The 15536-nt window shown below is 45.0% G+C and overlaps 4 non-coding genes across 4 annotated transcripts; all 4 read right to left on the bottom strand.

The window, feature by feature from the left end:
- Positions 1–756: 756 nt before the first annotated feature.
- TRNAR-UCG lies at positions 757–829 on the bottom strand. Its single transcript has one exon. It is a non-coding gene; the product is annotated as a tRNA-Arg (tRNA).
- A 1370-nt stretch (positions 830–2199) lies between these two features.
- Positions 2200–2272, bottom strand: TRNAR-UCG. The gene has a single exon. It is a non-coding gene; the product is annotated as a tRNA-Arg (tRNA).
- Positions 2273–3642: 1370 nt separating this feature from the next.
- On the bottom strand, positions 3643–3715 carry TRNAR-UCG. Its single transcript has one exon. It is a non-coding gene; the product is annotated as a tRNA-Arg (tRNA).
- Positions 3716–5086: 1371 nt separating this feature from the next.
- On the bottom strand, positions 5087–5159 carry TRNAR-UCG. Its single transcript has one exon. It is a non-coding gene; the product is annotated as a tRNA-Arg (tRNA).
- Between the last annotated feature and the right edge of the window lie 10377 nt (positions 5160–15536).

A 15536-nucleotide genomic window follows, 5' to 3' on the forward strand; every position in this document is an offset into this window, starting at 1 on the left:
AGGGCAGGGATGCTAGTGTGGTTCTGCCTGATCTGTCCTATTATAGAAATATGTCTCTTCTATAGAAAAGAAGAAACAAGGCAGTTTGTTTACAGATATGTGTCTAGGTGCACTTTCACAGTATCATAGTCTACACAATTGTCTTGAATTTTCCACCTATAGTTTGACAGACCACTGGAGAAAGGAATACTTGCTGTACCCTTAACAGGTCTCCTGATCGGAATCTGGAACATCTATTCCTTTTGCCTATTTGTACCCTATTTCTGATTGATATATTACAGGAAAAATGTTGCAATCAACCCAAACCTACTGTAGTCCAATATGTTGAGATTTTGTAGAAAAAATCAATTTTCCTCGATAGCATAGTGGAAAATTGTGATTTTCATAAGACCTGGTGATGCTACATAACCATTAATCTTTAGCACTGGAGTGGAAAGTTGAGAAAAGTATCTAGATATGACTCACCTAACAGCACCTGTTTTTTTCTTCCTACTGTAGGATGCAAATGGATTCACTCTTTCTTAACTTCTAGCTTGGGAAGCTAAGCATACTCTGCCAAGTTAGAAAAGCCTCATGAGAACTGACATTTTCTTTCAGGCATTGAGTGAGAAGTATTGGAGATGGGATACAAATCATCCGTGCAGTGTAAATAATCACTGCTAATACGTTGTGAAACTCAATGCGTTATGCTTCTTCAGCCGACCCGTTCTTATGTTCATAGTAAGCACTTTCCTAAAGGAGCAAAATTTGCTTTCTCGACCATGAAGGGACTTGAACCCTTAATCTTCTGATCCGAAGTCAGACGCCTTATCCATTAGGCCACACGGTCAAGGTTAGCTGCTTTGTTCTGATCCGAAGTCAGATGCCCTTTCCAAAATGCCACAGGAACTTTGTTGGCCCTATCTGATGTCATAAGAAATGTATGATTTCATCCAACACCAATCTTTTCACATCAGTTCCATAAATTTTGAAGAAAATACTGATTCCTTTTCGAAAGTCTGGAATTCTCTCTGCAATTTATCCTGCCTGTTTAAATAGAAAGGTATTCTAGCCTACAAAAGCCTTGTAAATTTACAGCTGTCGGAAAGATTTCTTTCCATTATTCATTTTTTTATCCTGCAACAGTGCACTTCCTCGTTAAAACCCCCTTTGCCTCAATCAAATAGAAGAGGTAGGATTTTAAATGTTACTACTGGGAAAAAAGTTCAGAAACAAAGGAGCACTCTGGGGTGTCCTTTTAATATACGGTCCCTTTTTACTGCTGCCCCAGTCTCTTATTTCCAGTCATAACCTCTCTCCAAATTTTTCACAGGAAAATGTTGTCTTCAAATTCAAATTGTTTTAGTAGTTTCCACATTCTTTTTTGTCTCCATGGATGGAGATTTGTAATGACAAGCAGAGATCTGAATGCCAGGTAAGACATTTCAATGTGTTTCATAGAACAAGGGCAGGGATGCTAGTGTGGTTCTGCCTGATCTGTCCTATTATAGAAATATGTCTCTTCTATAGAAAAGAAGAAACAAGGCAGTTTGTTTACAGATATGTGTCTAGGTGCACTTTCACAGTATCATAGTCTACACAATTGTCTTGAATTTTCCACCTATAGTTTGACAGACCACTGGAGAAAGGAATACTTGCTGTACCCTTAACAGGTCTCCTGATCGGAATCTGGAACATCTATTCCTTTTGCCTATTTGTACCCTATTTCTGATTGATATATTACAGGAAAAATGTTGCAATCAACCCAAACCTACTGTAGTCCAATATGTTGCGATTTTGTAGAAAAAATCAATTTTCCTCGATAGCATAGTGGAAAATTGTGATTTTCATAAGACCTGGTGATGCTACATAACCATTAATCTTTAGCACTGGAGTGGAAAGTTGAGAAAAGTATCTAGATATGACTCACCTAACAGCACCTGTTTTTTCTTCCTACTGTAGGATGCAAATGGATTCACTCTTTCTTAACTTCTAGCTTGGGAAGCTAAGCATACTCTGCCAAGTTAGAAAAGCCTCATGAGAACTGACATTTTCTTTCAGGCATTGAGTGAGAAGTATTGGAGATGGGATACAAATCATCCGTGCAGTGTAAATAATCACTGCTAATACGTTGTGAATCTCAATGCGTTATGCTTCTTCAGCCGACCCGTTCTTATGTTCATAGTAAGCACTTTCCTAAAGGAGCAAAATTTGCTTTCTCGACCATGAAGGGACTTGAACCCTTAATCTTCTGATCCGAAGTCAGACGCCTTATCCATTAGGCCACACGGCCAGGGTTAGCTGTTTCACTCTGATCCGAAGTCAGATGCCCTTTCCAAAATGCCACAGGAACTTTGTTGGCCCTATCTGATGTCATAAGAAATGTATGATTTCATCCAACACCAATCTTTTCACATCAGTTCCATAAATTTTGAAGAAAATACTGATTCCTTTTCGAAAGTCTGGAATTCTCTCTGCAATTTATCCTGCCTGTTTAAATAGAAAGGTATTCTAGCCTACAGAAGCCTTGTAAATTTACAGCTGTCGGAAAGATTTCTTTCCATTATTCATTTTTTTATCCTGCAACAGTGCACTTCCTCGTTAAAACCCCCTTTGCCTCAATCAAATAGAAGAGGTAGGATTTTAAATGTTACTACTGGGAAAAAAGTTCAGAAACAAAGGAGCACTCTGGGGTGTCCTTTTAATATACAGTCCCTTTTTACTGCTGCCCCAGTCTCTTATTTCCAGTCATAACCTCTCTCCAAATTTTTCACAGGAGAATGTTGTCTTCAAATTCAAATTGTTTTAGTAGTTTCCACATTCTTTTTTGTCTCCATGGATGGAGATTTGTAATGACAAGCAGAGATCTGAATGCCAGGTAAGACATTTCAATGTGTTTCATAGAACAAGGGCAGGGATGCTAGTGTGGTTCTGCCTGATCTGTCCTATTATAGAAATATGTCTCTTCTATAGAAAAGAAGAAACAAGGCAGTTTGTTTACAGATATGTGTCTAGGTGCACTTTCACAGTATCATAGTCTACACAATTGTCTTGAATTTTCCACCTATAGTTTGACAGACCACTGGAGAAAGGAATACTTGCTGTACCCTTCACAGGTCTCCTGATCGGAATCTGGAACATCTATTCCTTTTGACTATTTGTACCCTATTTCTGATTGATATATTACAGGAAAAATGTTGCAATCAACCCAAACCTACTGTAGTCCAATATGTTGCGATTTTGTAGAAAAAATCAATTTTCCTCGATAGCATAGTGGGAAATTGTGATTTTCATAAGACCTGGTGATGCTACATAACCATTAATCTTTAGCACTGGAGTGGAAAGTTGAGAAAAGTATCTAGATATGACTCACCTAACAGCACCTGTTTTTTCTTCCTACTGTAGGATGCAAATGGATTCACTCTTTCTTAACTTCTAGCTTGGGAAGCTAAGCATACTCTGCCAAGTTAGAAAAGCCTCATGAGAACTGACATTTTCTTTCAGGCACTGAGTGAGAAGTATTGGAGATGAGATAGAAATCATCCGTGCATTTTAAATAATCACTGCTAATACGTTGTGAATCTCAATGCGTAATGCTTCTTCAGCAGACCCGTTCTGATGTTCATAGTAAGCACTTTCCTAAAGGAGCAAAATTTGCTTTTTCGACCATGAAGGGACTTCAACCCTTAATCTTCTGATCCGAAGTCAGACGCCTTATCCATTAGGCCACACGGCCAGGGTTAGCTGTTTCACTCTGATCCGAAGTCAGATGCCCTTTCCAAAATGCCACAGGAACTTTGTTGGCCCTATCTGATGTCATAAGGAATGTATGATTTCATCCAACACCAATCTTTTCACATCAGTTCCATAAATTTTGAAGAAAATACTAATTCCTTTTCGAAAGTCTGGAATTCTCTCTGCAATTTATCCTGCCTGTTTAAATAGAAAGGTATTCTAGCCTACAGAAGCCTTGTAAATTTACAGCTGTCGGAAAGATTTCTTTCCATTATTCATTTTTTTATCCTGCTACAGTGCACTTCCTCGTTAAAACCCCCTTTGCCTCAATCAAATAGAAGAGGTAGGATTTTAAATGTTACTACTGGGAAAAAAGTTCAGAAACAAAGGAGCACTCTGGGGTGTCCTTTTAATATACGGTCCCTTTTTACTGCTGCCCCAGTCTCTTATTTCCAGTCATAACCTCTCTCCAAATTTTTCACAGGAGAATGTTGTCTTCAAATTCAAATTGTTTTAGTAGTTTCCACATTCTTTTTTGTCTCCATGGATGGAGATTTGTAATGACAAGCAGAGATCTGAATGCCAGGTAAGACATTTCAATGTGTTTCATAGAACAAGGGCAGGGATGCTATTGTGGTTCTGCCTGATCTGTCCTATTATAGAAATATGTCTCTTCTATAGAAAAGAAGAAACAAGGCAGTTTGTTTACAGATATGTGTCTAGGTGCACTTTCACAGTATCATAGTCTACACAATTGTCTTGAATTTTCCACCTATAGTTTGACAGACCACTGGAGAAAGGAATACTTGCTGTACCCTTAACAGGTCTCCTGATCGGAATCTGGAACATCTATTCCTTTTGCCTATTTGTACCCTATTTCTGATTGATATATTACAGGAAAAATGTTGCAATCAACCCAAACCTACTGTAGTCCAATATGTTGAGATTTTGTAGAAAAAATCAATTTTCCTCGATAGCATAGTGGAAAATTGTGATTTTCATAAGACCTGGTGATGCTACATAACCATTAATCTTTAGCACTGGAGTGGAAAGTTGAGAAAAGTATCTAGATATGACTCACCTAACAGCACCTGTTTTTTTCTTCCTACTGTAGGATGCAAATGGATTCACTGTTTCTTAACTTCTAGCTTGGGAAGCTAAGCATACTCTGCCAAGTTAGAAAAGTCTCATGAGAACTGACATTTTCTTGCAGGTATTGAGTGAGAAGTATTGGAGATGGGATACAAATCATCCGTGCAGTGTAAATAATCACTGCTAATACGTTGTGAATCTCAATGCGTTATGCTTCTTCAGCCGACCCGTTCTTATGTTCATAGTAAGCACTTTCCTAAAGGAGCAAAATTTGCTTTCTCGACCATGAAGGGACTTGAACCCTTAATCTTCTGATCCGAAATCAGACACCTTATCCATTAGGCCACACGGTCAGGGTTAGCTTCTTCCTTCTGATCCGAAGTCAGATGCCCTTTCCAAAAGGCCACACAAACTTTGTTGGCCCTATCTGATCTCATAAGAAATGTATGATTTCATCCAACACCAATCTTTTCACATCAGTTCCATAAATTTTGAAGAAAATACTGATTCCTTTTTGAAAGTCTGGAATTCTCTCTGCAATTTATCCTGCCTGTTTAAATAGAAAGGTATTCTAGCCTACAGAAGCCTTGTAAATTTACAGCTGTCGGAAGGATTTCTTTCCATTATTCATTTTTTTATCCTGCAACAGTGCACTTCCTCGTTAAAACCCCCTTTGCCTCAATCAAATAGAAGAGGTAGGATTTTAAATGTTACTACTGGGAAAAAAGTTCGGAAACAAAGGAGCACTCTGGGGTGTCCTTTTAATATACAGTCCCTTTTTACTGCTGCCCCAGTCTCTTATTTCCAGTCATAACCTGTTTCCAAATTTTTCACAGGAAAATGTTGTCTTCAAATTCAAATTGTTTTAGTAGTTTCCACATTCTTTTTTGTCTCCATGGATGGAGATTTGCAATGACAAGCGGAGATGGGAATGCACCCAAGCCGATAAACAAAAAACCCACCCCGACCCTTTAAAATTAATACCTTAGCTTCCCCCACCCTCCTGACCTCCCAAAAAACATTTTACAGGTACCTTGGTGGTTCAGTGGGGCTCTCTGGAGCGATCTCCCACTCCTGGGCCATCGGCTGCCACTAATCAAAATGGCACCGATGTCCCTTTGCCCTTACCATGTGACAGGGTATCAGTGTCATTGGCCAGACCCTGTCACATGGTAGGAGCACTGGATGGCCCGCGCCAGCTTGTGCTCCTTCCATGTGAGAGGGCCTGACCAATGGTACTGGTAGGCCCTGTGACATAGTAAGGGCAAAGGCTATCGGCGTCATTTTGAGTACTGGCAGCCGATGGCCTGCGTGCAGGAGATCGCTCCCGGACCCCAGCTGGACCACCAGGGGCTTTTGGCAAGTCTTGGGGGACCCTCCTGACCCCCACAAGATGAACCAAAGATTCCCTCATAGGGTGGGCCCCGGATAGCCCTGCTCGAATGACCTGAGTGCCAAACGAGTGAAAAACTGGAGGTTGGAGTTTCAAACAATAATGACGGGCACAAGTGTGCAATGACTTCCAGGTAGCAGCCCTGCAGATCTATTGTGGAGATACCACTTGAGTTTCCGCCCAAGAGGTTGCTTGAGTCTGAAGGGAGTGAGCCTTAATAGCCTCTGGAGGTTGCTTCCCGGCCCCAATATATGCTGCTGAGATGGCTGCTTTCAGCCAGCGATCAATAGTAGTTTTGGAAGACACATTCCTTTTCCTGGGACTGCTGCAGAGGACAAAGAGATGGTCCGATAGTCGGAAGTGATTGACAACCTCCAAGTAGCAAAGAAGAACTCGCTTAACATCAAGCCGTCAAAATTCCTTGGAATCCTCGTCAGGAAAGGATGGAAGCTCCACTGATTGGTTCAAATGAAAGGCTGAGACCATCTTCGGCAGAAAAGAGGGCACTGTACTCAAGGATACTCCCGAGTCCGAGAAGCAGAGGAAGGGTTCTCTGCACGACAGCGCTTGGATCTCCGAGATCCTGCGGGCAGAACAGATAGACACCAAGAAGACTGTCTTGAGAGTTAAATCTTTGAGTGTAGTTCGGCACAACGGCTCGAAGGGCGAGCCGTCCAAGATCTGAAGAACAAAATTTAGGCTCCAAGAGGGACATAAGTGGAGACTATGTCCGGATGCATGGAAAGAGGAGCCCCGTCCAGGTGACGGATGAGAGATCCAAGGGCGGCAACCCGAATCCTCAGGGAATTGTAAGCCAAACCCTTCTCAAGGCCTTGCTGTAGAAAGGAGAGAATCTGGACTGCAGAAGCATGACATGGCGATATCTGGATGGAATCTCACCAAACCTCAAAAACTTTCCAGACCCGGACATAGGAAATGGAAGTGGACGTCTTCCTGGCCCTCAGGAGCGTCGAGATAACCTGCTCCAGGTAGTCCGATCTCCACAATCTGCACCTCTCAAAAGCCAGGCTGCAAGACAGATGCAATGTGCCTGGTCGAAAATTAGAGGACCCTAAGGCAGCAGATTTGGCAGATGAAGAGGACCGTCCACCGCGAGGTTGATGAGGTCCGCGATCCATGGTCTTCAGGGCCACTCTGGTGCTACCAGGATTACTAGCCCCTGGTGAATTTCTATCCGTCGAAGCACTTTGCCCACCAGGGGCCATGGTGGAAACACATAGAGAAGATGTGTCGGCCATGGGAGGGCTAGGGCATCCACGCCTTCTGTGCGATGTTCCCTTCTGCGACAGAAGAAGCGTGGAGCCTTCGCATTACGCTGAGTAGCCATCAGGTTCAGATGGGGGGACCCCCACCATCTGATGAGCAGTGCCATCGCTTCGGCAGAGAGTATCCTGGGGTGAACTTCATCAGGCCCCATGGCTTTGTCCATCAGTTTCCCCAGCTCTTCCCATACATTCTCTACTGTAAATGGAGTTATATCTACTCCACTCCCCTCCACTTTCTTGGAGGGGTATGGAGGTAAGCTGGGCCCTACCAGGTAGGTTAACCAGTGTGAAAAGGAAAAAGGTTTGGGTTGTAAATACATCAGACACCTGTAGTCAGCCAGGCAAACCATCATTTCTTTAGGGTAGGAAAAATAGGTTTTAATTTCCTTGATATCTGAAGGACATTTAAGAGATTTGGGGAAATTTAAGAGCTTTTATCAAACGTGCAGCAGCAACCAGGTTCAGATGAATGCAACTCCTGCCAACACATGTCTATGACACATCCTCTGTTGAAAGATGTGCTGTAGTGGAAAGGTTTCCTTAATGTGTGTTCCTTGTCTCTCTGTGCAGTGCTTTTAGTAATGGGAAAGCATTCTAGATTATTCCCTCTATAGATATTTATACTTGTGTTTGTGGCTAGGCTGCACTCAATTCTTTGGCCCTTTGAGTAGCTAAAACAAATTTTTCCAAACATGTAGCCATTCACCCCATTTTAGCTTTTTTTTTTTTTTCATTTTATTATTTAATGTTTTTATTAAGTACAAATAGAGGTACAAAAGGTGAAAGCATTATGACATGGAAACATTCGATGGATGTACCCCAGTGGAAGGATATGCCATAGCAGTTGTTGTGTAATTATTTTAACACTTTCAATCCCCCAAAACTCTCACTCCCCCCACCCCCCCAGCATGGCCTTTCCCACTCTCTCCCCCCAACCCCCATCCCCTGCACCCCAGGCTTGGGTGAACACTGCACTGAACTAGGAAGAAAACGATACAGCATTCCTTATACAGTCACTCAGAGTATCTGTCGTCAGCTAAAGTTCTTTAAGAGTAAATTCCTGGATTTCACTGAAAGCAACTGAATGTAGGGATTCCAAGTCTGCCGGAAACGCTGCTGATGTTTAGGTGCAGTCCGCGATGCCATTTCGTCCATGAGCATCATTTTATGGAAATGGTTGCACCACGCCCAATACAAAGGTGGGTCCGAGCTCCTCCATTGCAACAGAATTATTTCCTTCCCCACATAACATGCCTTTCTGACCAGGAGGCGAGCCCCTGAAGTCCGAAGCAATCTACTGGGAAGCTCAGAAAAGTGGCGAGCATTAATTAAAATATAATCCAGCTGGGTCTGGGAGTCATGTGCCCTCGAGATGTGCGTATATTCCCGTTCCATAGGATGCAACGTGTGCCAGGCATCTGAGAGATGCAGCATGTGCTCCCAAAAAAGAATCCCATTGTCCAGGGGGGGATGAGTAGAACTTGACGCTTGTTTATCCAACTGCAGGTCTCTCAAGGTATTTATGTCATCCCCTAAAATGATAGTGTGATCCAAGTATGGGAGAAGTAGTGTACAGATGGCCCTAAAAAAATACGGGATCAGGACTATTCGGGGCATATACATTGCAATACACGGTTGTAACGCCATGATGTTCCGTGACCAGAATAAGATACCTCCCCTTAGGGTCTTTTATTTCATGGGTCACCTGTATGGGCAGTCCCTTATTGAGAAGGATTGCAACCCCCAGCCAAATGAGTGGTAGCAGAAGTAAAGTAGACTTTACCAAACCATTGCTGACATAATTTCAAATGCTCTTGATCATTCAGATGCATTTCTTGCAGCATCGCTATATCTGTAGATTGCTTTTTAAGTGAGGTGAGAATTTTTGTTCAATTAATGGGGGAATTAATACCACTTACATTCCACGTAAACACTCAATATCCACTCTTAACCATTTATCAGAAGGTAAACGTAGACTGAAAATGTTCCATTTAAGTGGAATGTATGGAGGCTGTCCCAGCTAAGTTCTCCACACATATAGCAGAAGGCAGATCATGATCCACTTATCTGTATGAATGCTCTGAATGATCGAGATTTACATTAGTTCCCCAAGCCATATCACATTGATCCCCCCTCTCCCTCCCCCCGCATTACGATCTACTTCCGCCGTAACAACTTTAAATGAAGAGTAACTACTCGTACACCTGGACAAGACCTCCATTACTCAAATATTGACTTTTATTTATGAAAATTGTAACCGAAATTTATTGGCACTTGTTAAAATGTACGATAAGCCACACAGACCTACATTAATTTATGTGCCACTTTTGTGAACCGTTGCAATGGTATATAACTTAGCGACGGTATAGAAAATATTTTAAATAAATAAATGAACGTAGATGTCTGCTAATAGGAGGTCTGAGATGTGGACACTCCCCCAACTCACCTCTCCTCCCAACCTCCTCTCCCCAAATGCAATGCTACATTATGAAACTCGAAAACCACAACCCGGTTTAGCAACAAGAAAAGAACAACAAACATGGGGAATCTGGAATTAGGCTGTTAGGATAGAAATTGAACCAAGATTCCTAGTGGCCGTAATTGCTGAAGACAAACCACATCTGGGATGTAACACAGTCTGCTGTGGAACAGTAACAAAATGCAGTGAGGCGGCCTCAGCCGCCCCTCATTAACTCCAAGAAGAAAGGAGTAGCTGGATTTAAACAACATGACCTTGGGCTGGCACCAAACCGTCAGACCCAACATCAGTCCTCAGAGGGGTGCGACAGGCGGCGGTGACGATCTCGCCTTCGTGCCCTTAGCCTCCTGGGCACTGAGAAATTGTTGACCTCCATCTCCTGGTCTCCAACCAGCGAGCGCCTTGCTCTGTCGCCACTCTAATACGTGCCGGATAGACAAGATGTGATCTGCTGCCTAGAGCAAACAATTTTGCACAGTAAGGGGCCATTTTCCTGTGCTGCTGGGAGAGTTGTGCTGAAAAGTCTTGGAACACCAAGATCCACTGGTTTTCGTACAGAAGCTCTTTCTCCAACCTCAGTGCCCGCATAATCTCGTCTTTGTGGGCATAGTTAAGTAGTTTAGCTATGACCACTCGTGGTCTGGGTAAATTATCCTTTCTAGGCCCCAATCTGTGTGCTCTTTCAATGCGGAGCAGTCCAGACTGCAGCGTGAGGGCCAGCGCACGGGTGAGCCAGGTTTCCAATGTCTGGGCAAGATCTCTCTCTAGCAAGGACTCAGGCAGACCCACCAGCCAGATGTTGGAGCGCCTGGACCTGTTTTCCAGGTCTTCAAGCCTCTCTTTTTGCTTCACCAGCTTGGCTTTCAATTGTTGCAAGTCTGCCTCCAAGTCCCGACTGCCATCTTGGAGGTTGGAAACCCTCTGTTCAAGATCTATGAAGCGCTGTTCAAACCCCTTGATGGCTGCAGTCAGCTCTGAGAGCTTAGTGGAGATGATAGTGAGTTCCAGCTTCAGGATAGCTTGAATCGCTGCTTTAATATCAGCCAGTGTTCCAGTTGGTGTTGAATCTGGTGGCCCTGACTCTTCTCCCGGCATCGGGTCTGCTGGTTTAGGCCCGGTCTTTATCTTTTTTTGTGAGTTGGGTCGCCATGAACCAACCCAAAATGCTCCGTCAGTCAGCGGCAGTCTCCACGCGGAAAGAAGACAAATTTTGGCCATGTAGATAGTAGGGATGTGAATAGTTTTTGAACGATTAAAATTATCGTCAGATAATTTTAAAATCGTCCAAAATCGTTAGAGTGCATGATACAATACAAATGCCCCCGATTTATCGTCAGGGGCATTTGTATTGTCATACGGGGGTCGCCCGTATGACATAAGTGAGGGCAAAGGTAGCGCCGGCGCCATTTTGAAGATTGGCAATACGGCCCGCGTGCAGGAGGTCGCTCCCGGACCCCCGCTGGACTTTTGGCAAGTCTTGTGGGGGTCAGGAGGACCCCCAAGCTGGCCAAAAGTCCCTGGGGGTCCAGCGGGGCTCCAGGGGCAATCACCTGGATGCGTGACGTCGGGAACCGGGAACCAAAATGGCGCCGACGCTACTTTTGCCCTGTCACATGATAAGGGCAAAGGGCCACCGGCGCCATTTCTCTCAACGCAGTCGTGGCCAGAGAGAGGGAGATCGCGTCGGGACCCCCCCCACTGGACCCCAGGTAATTTAAAACATTTTGGGGGGGTTCGGGAGGGTGGGGGATTTTTTTAAAGATTCGGGGTGGGTTTTAGGGTTTTTTGGTGTGCCGGTTTTCCCGCCCTCCCCCGATTTTTAACGATTTTTAAAAAAAAAAACAACACAACGATAAGATTTCCCTCCCCCCCCCAGCCAAAATCAATCGTTAAGATGATTGATCACACGATTCACACCCCTAGTAGATAGCAGATTGGGGCGGATATGCAATGTCATCTCTGCAGCCTGCACGTTAAATCAATGCAAAAAGTTCAAAGGTGACGCCGGCCCCCCAAAAAAGGCACTGATGTGTACACAGACCCCTCAAATAGCCTCCCAGTTGGCCATACTTTCAAATCATCTGGCTGTTATATGATTTATTCAGGAGGGTAGCTGACATGGACGGCCACCATCTTGACCATGTGGTGCTGCACTCCGCTCTGCACCCACTGCGGCCCCGGGCACAAGAGCCTCCCCAAGTAATTTCTTTTAAGGGCACAGACCTTGCCAAGCCCTCCGGGACAAAAACGCCACACAAATGCCAGCCAGTTCCTGGAAATTAGTTGGGGTAATTCCCTATAATGGCCGCCATCTTGGCCCAGAGATCTCTGCTCCGTTTCGCGCTGACCACGAGCTCCTGCTACCCGCAGCACATCAAAACAATAATAATAAAAAAAAACAAAAACACATCGTTGGGGGCACGGGCCTGTTAGCAGTCCCCCCCCTGGCGAAATTAGCAAGAAATCGCCGCCGCAGCATGTAGTTAGTAAGGGAAGTTCGGCGGGGGGCCGAGGAACTTAGACTCCAGATGTCCTTTCCAGTGATGTCATCGCCGGAAGTCCCCCCATTTTAGCATTTAAGACATCACATGACCCCAGAGGAAAACCACAACCAAAATGCTGGTCTGCATACTCTCTCCAGAAACCACTAGAGATGTGAATCGAAACCTGAATTGGTTCAGATTCCGATTCACATCATTAATTTTTTTTCTTGCGGTCCTATCGGGTTTTTTTTTTTTATTGGCTGCACCCGAGCTGATAAACAAAAAACCCACCCCGACCCTTTAAAACATATCCCTTAGCTTCCCCCACCCTCACGATCCCCCCCAAAACTTTTTAAAATGACCTGGTGGTCCAGTGGAAGTCCCGGGAGTGATCTCCCGCTCTCAGGCCATTGACTGCCATTAAAATGGCAGTATGGGAGGCCCTGTTGCTAGGCCTCCCATACGCCACCATCAAACCACTACAAACGCTACAGAACGCCATGGCAAGAATCCTAACCAACACACGCAAAAGAGAACATATTACACCCATCCTTGTAGACCTGCATTGGCTGCCCATCCATTTCCGCTCTCAATATAAAACCCTAACCATACTTCACAACACTCTCTACAAAAGCAACTCCGCCTGGCTCAAGAAGATGCCCCACTTTCACATTTCCCGTCGCCCCACAAGATCCTCCCAAACAGGCACCCTACACACACCCCCCCTAAAGACAGCACATCTCTCCACCACCAGGGAAAGAGCCTTCACCATCGCAGGCCCGGCCCTCTGGAACTCCCTCCCCACACACCTCCATCTTGAACCCTCCCTGACCAATTTCAAAAAAGGCATCAAGACCTGGCTCTTCAGACAGGCCTACCCTGAAACCAACCCCCCATAGACAATCCCCTCCTCTGAAGCCAACTCCTCCCTCCCACCACAAATCCTGCACACCCCATTGGATCTCTCATTATCATGCCACCTGAAATTGCCTTGATGAAAGTTAATTGTATTCACACACTGCTGTAAATAAGTTACAATTTATAGAATGTATAATGTAAATAAGTTATAATGTATAACCCTTTCTAAATTATCACACCTCTGCAGTCCTTCTGCGGTAAATACCTCCCCCTGTAATCTCCTCCACTATAATTATGGTTACGCTCCTCTACTTTCTCAGCTGCTATCCCTTCCTCCTCTATCTATACCCCTCACTCCCGCCCCCTTTTTCTCGCCTGCTCCTTCCCCCTCGCCCTGTTTTTTGTAATTTTCCTCCTTTCTCAAGTTTATTGTAAACCGGCGTGATGTGCCCGCACGAACACCGGTATATTAAAAGCTGTTAAATAAATAAAATAAATAAATAAATAATAAAAATGGCACCGATGGCCCTTTGCCCTTACCATATGACAGGGTATCCGTGCCATTGGCCGGCCCCTGTCACATGGTAGGAGTAATGGACGGCTGGCGCCATCTTTAAAAATGGTACAGGCTATCCAGTGCTCCTACCATGTGACAGGGGCCGGCCAATGGCATGGATACCCTGTCACATTGTAAGGGCAAAGGGCCATTGGCGCCATTTTGATTAGTGGCAGCCAATGGCCCAAGAGTGGGAGATCTCTCCTGGGACCCCCACTGGACCACCAGGTAATTTTAAAAAGTTTTGGGGGGGGGTCGGGAGGGTGGGGGAAGCTAAGGGATCTGTTTTAAAGGGTCGGGGTGGGTTTAGGGGTTGCTGTTTTTCCCGCCCTCCCCCAAAACGCTAAGAGATCCCCACAAACAATTTCATGGGGATCTCTTATCGGTTTCGGGGAGCCCCCGATTTCTGATGTCATCGAAAATCATTCAATCATCGGAAAAATGATTCACATCCCTAGAAATCACTCCTCTTTCATTCTTACCACTATCCAGCTGATCCCATTTCATCCTCTATCTAGTTGATCCACCCCTCCAGAGGGCGTTCTCGCTTAACCTTTTCCTCTCCAGCATACCTGATCTCTCTCTGTCTCTAACCCTTTGACTTATACCATCTAACATCCCACAGCTCCTCTCACTTCCCCAGCTCACCTCCTCTCCATCACTCCCATCAAGCCTTTTTGTCTGCCACAGATGATTCTTTCAGCCCCAAACAATCCCGTTACTAGGGATGTGACTCGTTTTTTGACGATTTAAAACAATCATCAGATATATTTTAAATCGTCAAAAATCGTTAGAGCCGGAATACAATAGCAATTCCCCCGATTTATCGTCAAAAAATCGTAAATCGGGGGAGGGCGGGAAAACCGGCACACCAAAACAACCCTAAAACCCACCCTGACCCTTTAAAACAAATCCCCCACCCTCCCAAACCCCCCCCAAAATGTTTTAAATTACCTGGGGTCCAGTGGGGGGGGGGGGGGGGGGGTGTCCCGGCGCGATCTCCCACTCTTGGGCCATGGCTGCGTTAATAGAAATGGCACCGGTGGCCCTTTGCCCTTACCATATGACAGGGCAAAGGTAGCGCCGGCGCCATTTTGGTTCCTGTCACCCGACGTCACGAGTGCAGGAGATCGCTCCCGGACCCCCGCTGGACCCCCAGGGACTTTTGGCCAGCTTGTGGGGGGGGTCTCCTGACCCCCACAAGACTTGCCAAAAGTCCAGCGGGGGTCCGGGAGCGACCTCCTGCAGTCGGGCCGTATTGCCAATATTCAAAATGGCGCTGGCGCTACCTTTGCTCTCACTATGTCATATGACCCCCGCGCCAAAAGTCCCTGGGGGTCCCCCGATTTACGATTTTTTAACAAAAAAAACCATGACGATCAGATTTCCCTCCCCCCCCCAGCCAAAATCGATCGTTAAGATGATCGATCACACGATTCACATCCCTACCTGTTACCTCCTTCATATCACACCTCCCCCATTCCCTCCAGCTCATCCTCCATCCTCTATATTTCACCTCCTCCCTTCCACCTCATGTCCCTCCAGTTGGACCCTACTCAATCCCCTAGCTCTTTTCACATCTCCAGTCTTTATTTCATGCCCCTTCGCTCTGCAGTGACTGATTAAAGTATAAAGAACACGATTGCTCTGCTTTGCTAAGTAATATTAAAGGACA

Source organism: Rhinatrema bivittatum, chromosome 6 (genome assembly GCF_901001135.1).
Source record: "Rhinatrema bivittatum chromosome 6, aRhiBiv1.1, whole genome shotgun sequence".
Taxonomy (NCBI): Eukaryota; Metazoa; Chordata; class Amphibia; order Gymnophiona; family Rhinatrematidae; genus Rhinatrema; species Rhinatrema bivittatum.